The sequence below is a fragment of the Rhamphochromis sp. 'chilingali' genome (genome assembly GCF_963969265.1).
Source record: "Rhamphochromis sp. 'chilingali' genome assembly, chromosome: 19".
NCBI classification, from domain to species: domain Eukaryota; kingdom Metazoa; phylum Chordata; class Actinopteri; order Cichliformes; family Cichlidae; genus Rhamphochromis; species Rhamphochromis sp. 'chilingali'.
In genome coordinates this window covers 5075373-5082280 of record NC_137946.1, presented here as the reverse complement: position 1 = coordinate 5082280, position 6908 = coordinate 5075373, and the positions used below count along the sequence as shown (strand labels likewise).

Sequence of the window (6908 nt, the reverse complement as noted above, 5' to 3'; positions counted from 1 at the left end):
ACTTTTACACTCAAAAATAATGAGTAAATGCAAAAACAATCACATCTCTTAAATACACCTTATTAATTGAGTAAATCCAACTAAAATGGAATAAGTTGTTATGAACAATTAAAGATGTTACAGTAACATACAAAATTGAGTAAATACAATTGAAAATCTAAGTTAAAACAACAGTAACCAAAAGTTCAAACTACATAAAATATTAATTAGGAAATGCTGAAATGCTTGGCACATTTAACCTACACCATTACAATTATTTGTTTTTAAATAATGGTGCAATTTACTTAATATTTTTAAGTTAATTTAAGCAAAAACGTTAATTACAATTAAGTGTTTATTTTATTTATACACACACACACACACACACACACACACACACACACACAGGAAAAAAGAACCACGTCAATTCAACATTGTTCACAATGATTTATTTTAAACAGCTTTTTTGTGAATCACACATTTAGCAGATTCCTTCTCTGAACACAGTGAGCTGAAATCTGTTCTACATTCAGTGGATAAAACTTGGATAAAATTTCAGTCACAACAGCCTTATATAATAAAATTGCATCCAAATTGGCATGCTTGATAAAACTCTGTAAAACTGGCATATTGATGCTAACAACAATTAAAATGTACCTGCCATACAAAGAATAAAAGTGGCTCAAGTGAACGCAGTGCTTTACCTTTTCAGAAAAGGTCAAATGACAAAAATAAAATTAAGATCCCAAAAAGATATAAATCCTGAAAAAAAAAAACATTTGCACTGTGACATAGTTTTTGAACATCTTATTTTGATTCCAAAAAATTGGGAAGATTATAACTAAAGAGTGACCAAAAAACATCCATAATGATACTCTCCCATTTACACCTTAATGTGAATCTGGAAAGTTAATACAAAAACACAGTTTATGGTACAAACATTATTTATGAACAGGAATGTCAAAACAATGTAATGTCGCAACTGAACCTTTTGATGAGCATTACATGTCACTTAACAAGTCTAACACTTTAAGAACAGCCCTGTGAAATTTTGTCTACAATGAACAGAGGTCATTTTTCAGTCTTTGAACCTTGACAGAAAGGTTTCCTGGATCCAGCTCCATGAACACTTTTCGAAATGCTTCAAATGTGCATTTGAAATTCTTGGGGTATTTCAGATCCAGAGCATAGCACAGTCCCAAAAGATAGCAACAGGCTTTGCTCAGATTCCCAAGTTTGCCCAGAACAGTAACGCCTTCAATAACAATACCCACATCAGTAGGTTCGCCTGACCTGTCTTGATTCTGCAGCAGGTAAATCTTCATCACCTCCTCAGCCAAAGCCTCTTCAACAAAGACAGCATCAGCACCGTCCTTTAAAAAGAGAAACAACTGTTTTAAGCTCACATATTTCCAAACATTGAAACAAAAAGTTTCATTTGTATGACATCACCGGTACTCATAATATGTAGACACTGTGCTCCAAAATCTTATAGCAATAGCAAATGCAAATGCTATTCTTTTGTATGCTTTGAAGTGTTTTTTTTTTCTTTAGAACAGTATCTTAAACTTTTCTATGATCTCACAAGCTAAAATAAACTACCGTAATTGTCGGGCTATAAGCCGCTACTTTTTGCACCAGCTTTGAACCCTGCGGCTTTTAGTCAGGTGCGGCTTTTCTCTGGATTGTCCATGATTTTTGTCATATCGTAAGATTTGTTTTGTTTGTTTCGCTGTTGCCTGGCGGAAGGGCATGTGATCAGACACACAGTATCGGGGTTCAAGAGTGGTATGTTGGTCACATGTCCATCCGCCAGGCAACACAGTGCCGTACAAGTAGCGCGAAAAACAAACTTCAAAGTAGCGCTACGCGTTCAGCGGGAGGCGTGGATGACGAGCGGTGATAAACTTGCGAAAAGCAAGTTATGCTCAATTCCACCGGTGGATTCTGACAGCGTGGAAAAGTGTGAAAACATCCACGATCACCAACGGATTTGAAGGGCTGGACTGTTGCATGATGGAGAGGAGGACACCGCCACGGCCCTTCTGAGGGTGTTCGACTCTGACACTGACAATGAGGATTTCTTTGGTTTTGAAAGTGACAACGAAGGAGAGAAGCGGAGAGTGGATGACGAAGCCATCCTGAGCCTGTTCGTTTCCGACACTGGAGAAGAGGACTTTGGTGGTTTCAGTGCGCAGGAAGAAGAGAAAGATGGTGGTGAATGACTGACTTTTCTTCTTGTTAAAGCCGTGTCGCTGCACCTGAGCCTAAAAGGTAGTCTGAATCTATTTTTCTGGTGTGCTGCAGGTTATTGTTATGTACTACATTTGTTACTCATTTATGAAGCACAGTACATGTGTCCTACTTGTAATTACCGCTACTTGTACATATACCTAAAAAGTTATGCAAATATGTACCCATAACTTGTTTTTCAAGATATTAATAAAAGGGGTGTGTCTCCAAACAGCCATCTCTTTCCTGACAATTCCCTTTGTGCATATTCTCTTACATATGATAAGTCAACATTGAAACACCTGCGGCTTTTGGTCAGGTGCGGCTAATGTATGTACAAACCAGGATTTTCCCCTGATTTTAGCTTGTGCGGCTAATATTCAGGTGCGCTTTGTAGTCCGGGAAATACGGTACTAATATTCCTAAAACAGATTTATTGCACCAACCTCAAAGGTTTTGATTAAGGCACTTGGATCCTCTCCCAGATGGTCAATGAAACATCTGATGATGACTTCTCGTTTTTTCTCGATGGAATTTCCACTCTGTAAAACAGGAAGTCTCAACTGAGGCAAAATTTGCACATTTAAAACATGACTTACCATTTCTAGCTTAAACATAACTATTTTTTTTCTGTTGTTGACCTGTTTTCACACCCACCATCAAGGTAAGAACACCTGTGGAGCTAAAATATTGAACAGAAACCTAAGAAAAGCCGTTTTTAGTGGAAGGGCCTCTTCAATGCTGTGTTGGAACGTTTTTGTGGTTAGAAAATGCAATCTTCCTTACCTGAAGCAGAAGGTTTAACTGTGCCCTGTGGCGTTGTCCAGCAGCACCTTTCTTGGCTTGAAACAAGGACAGGAGTTTGGATGAATACAAGTCCAACGATGACATGAACTTTGGTTCAAGGTTCAGGGTTGTGATCCTATGAAACGCTGCACTGACCTGGATGGGAGAGGACAAAAAATCTGAAGGCCAAAATTCTGATTCAATCAAAAAAAAAAAAAAAAAAAAAAAAAATCTACCATTTTTTGCAACCTGGACCTTATTTTCTAACATGCAAAAGATTAATTTACACATCCAGACATAAATCCATATAAGTGGAGTTGTTCAGTATGCAGACTAAACCCTCAACATAAAGTATTATCTTCCACTAAGCTTCTAAATTTTATGTTATGAATTGCTTGCACTATTTCCCTGTGAGATTGTATAATCTTAGAGGGAAGAGGCGGAGCCAGGTTGCCCTCTGAACCATCGTCTGCCAGGCAGCGATGCGAGAGGAACACACCGCTGAAGTGGCGCACATATTCAGAATCGTGTCAGCGGCTTTACAGAGAAAGCCTTTCAGCTCCTCTGGCAGCTCTGCTTCCTCCACCTTCCTGGAGATGACAAACGCTAGCAAATCAGTGTTGTTAGTCAATGCAGCTGACTGAACAGTGCATTGATGTGCGCGATCAGTGAACCTTGCTATCAGCTGGTCAAGTTTGGCGGGATGGGCCGGTCGCTGTCCAACGACCTTGGTCATTTTGGTGCCGAAAACTGAAGCGAGGCTCGGCTCCAGAGGGGGAACAGGCGGAAAACTCCGGTCTGTGAAGCCCTCTGTGAAGCCCTAGGTAGAGACCGGCGCTCTAATCTTCGCTGGCTCTGCTGCTGCCTCAGAGAGGTTGGTCATCATCCCTGGGAACTGAGGCCAGATGGGATCTGGGCAACGAGAGTGAGTGGAGCCATACCTTCCCGCCAGATCATGGCCTGTATTTATATAGCGCTTTACTAGTCCCTAAGGACCCCAAAGCGCTTTACATATCCAGTCATCCACCCATTCACACACACATTCACACACTGGTGATGGCAAGCTACATTGTAGCCACAGCCACCCTGGGGCGCACTGACAGAGGCGAGGCTGCCGGACACTGGCGCCACCGGGCCCTCTGACCACCACCAGTAGGCAACGGGTGAAGTGTCTTGCCCAAGGACACAACGACCGAGACTGTCCAAGCCGGGGCTCGAACCGGCAACCTTCCGATTACAAGGCAAACTCCCAACTCTTGAGCCACGATCATCAGATGGGGGTGGAAAAGGCTGAGGGACGGGAAGTTCCTTCTCACCAGCTGCCTCCTGGATGATGCCAGGCAGATCCAGGAGCAGCGCACCAACAACTGGGAGCGGCGTCCTTGCCGACATGTGAAGGCCAGGGGTGGATGAGCGTCGGCTCATCCACCCTTCTGTCACCAGGCTGCCCAGCTGGGAGGCAGTGGAGCTGCCACCACTGCCGTTTTCCTCACGGTGGGTGGAATCATCCAATTCCGGCCCACCATCGAAGAACTCGATGGCTTCTTCCAGCGAGTGCCTCTCTTAGTGGGAACGCCTCCTCAGCATCAGCCTTGAAAAAGGCTGACCTCCGCTGCTTTTCCTCTGGCGGGAGGAGCTAACAGGAGCAGCAATAGGATTAAGGTGTGAGGGCAAGGTCCGCATGGTGAGGACCGAGGCAGCCCACGCAGACGGCATGTCGGTCATACGACATGATGTAGCCGGGTCTGGCAGGATGGACACAGACGGATGGTCTCGCTGGACATCTTCTGGCTGGCTGAAGAAAAACGGTAGAGCCGATTTCCTGGTCTCACCGTAGCTTATACTAGACCAGGGTGAGGCCCACACAGCAGGTGGGCGTGGACTAAAATACTTCAGTGCTGCGCGCACAAGGGGAATACCCACTTAAAGGGCTGCGCCTATACTCATGGTGACACTGGATGACAGGCCATGAACTCATCAATATATTTACCGAACTGAAAAATTCTCAAAATTTAGATTTGGCATTTGTATGACTAAAATAACCCACCACAAAACCAGTATAAATATTTAGGTGGTATCACCATCCACTACTCAGCTTGTATAAAACAATATCATATCCTTCCAAAATTTAACACATCAAGTCCTCTGAGTAAAATTACCTGCTTTACTTTGTAGTTGATGCAGATTTTTTTCCTGGTGGTGAAGATGGTGCTGAAAAAATACAAATCAAAACTTTATCATTACAAAACATGTCACTGAGTAATCTGCCATAACACCAATCTCTTATAAGAAAGTTTAGCTTGGATTGAAATAAACATTTATTTATGTAAATTGGGAGTAACTAGGCAAGGCAAGGCAAATTTATTTGTATAGCACAATTCAACAACAAGGTGATTCAAAGTGCTTTACAGAGAAACAAAAACAAATAAAAAGCATGATTTAAAATTGATTAAAGCAAGCAAACAAACAAACTAACAAACAAAACAGTATATAAAATCAAAACATAAAATCACAACAGTAGATAAAATCAGTAGTTAAATGTAAGTTTTGAAATTTAAGCTTAAAAGTGTGGATTTGGTGCTTTATTCAAATGCAGCAGAGAATAGGTGAGTCTTCAACCTGGATTTAAATAAACTGAGTGTTTCTGGAACTATACTATACTAACTATATACTAACTATACTGGAAATGATGGTACTTTTGGCTTGACCAAAAGGACCAAAGCTTTTTTTTTTCATTATTTTCTGGGATCTGAAAGGAAGTAGGGCCCCCAGTCTAAATTTACTTAAGGCCCCATAGTACTTTGGACCGGCCCTGGATGAGGTAATCTGCTGACCCGGGCGGTCCTGTCAGTGTTCTCTCAAAAACTGGCCCTGTTCGGGACAAAGCTGAAAGCAGCGTCTTATATGCTCTGAAAGACCCCACATAGAACAAGAAAGCTAAGCAGCATGGTTGCTGCTATGAACTGTTCCGCGGGCAGGTCTTCTTAGTTACCAAAGCCATTGATGACGTCTGTTCATCTCTTCCTGAACAACCTGACAGAGTGAGTCAGGCCGCGTGACTACCGCAGCTCCCGCACCGCGACTCAACAGGGCCATTTTCTAGAAATGTCTGAGCACACCTGCTTTCACGTGGTTCCTAAAATGCCCCCAATTAAACGGTCAGGTCGCTGGTACCGGGACATTCCGGTCAAATTACCCGGAACGCAGATAGCGACTCAGAACGTAAAAGGATAAAAGGGTGCGGTTTCCCGCCGCCTTGACTGGAAGACGGGTTGAAAACTTAAATTAACGTGCACAAACACGCTGCGAAAAGTGAGCCACCATGACAAACGCTTTCTTCAGAACATGTTATAAAAGAACGGTGTGGATAAAGACAGCTAATGTAAGAATTGGTCACTTACCTGAAAACGTTACCAAGTCTGCAGTGGATGTGTGTCTGTCTCGTTCAACGTGCAGAAAATCTCCCATGAGGCCATGCTCCTCGCGTGCGGTACATGCCAAAGGTCATTAGTCTTACTCAAAGTTTTAAGTTAGTATTGGGGGACAAAATTATATTGATTTTTGAACCATTAATAATTAAAGTTAAAGACAATGATAAGTATGAATACCAGTGTCTCAGTTATTATGAGTACTTTCTATGAGATATAATGGAGTAGATTTAAATAATGCACCCTGTGTTTCAAATACAGAATTTTTTCTTTTAAATAAACTTGAACAAAAGAGCTCAGTTCAACTCAAAAACTGGTGTTGAAAATTTAAGCATTCTTTTCAGTATTTTCAACTCAAGATAACACTTTTGTGATTTTCAAAGATTTAATCAAGGTCATCTAACTTAGAATTATAATGATATTTACTAAGCCCCTGAATAATTTTTTAGGGTGTATTTTGGATTAGTAGTACTGCTGTGTTTG

At 41.7% G+C, this 6908-nt stretch overlaps 1 long non-coding RNA gene across 2 annotated transcripts; it reads right to left on the bottom strand.

Moving 5' to 3' along the window:
• Positions 1-410: 410 nt before the first annotated feature.
• On the bottom strand, positions 411-6632 carry LOC308386644. 2 transcript variants are annotated; one of them, XR_013969830.1, is made up of 5 exons: positions 6399-6632; positions 5157-5208; positions 2998-3153; positions 2658-2753; positions 411-1352 (listed from the first exon to the last, which is right to left on the bottom strand). It is a non-coding gene; the product is annotated as an uncharacterized lncRNA (long non-coding RNA). The 2 variants fall into 2 exon arrangements; XR_013969831.1 differs by having other exon boundaries at positions 412-1352; positions 2998-3053; positions 6399-6631.
• Between the last annotated feature and the right edge of the window lie 276 nt (positions 6633-6908).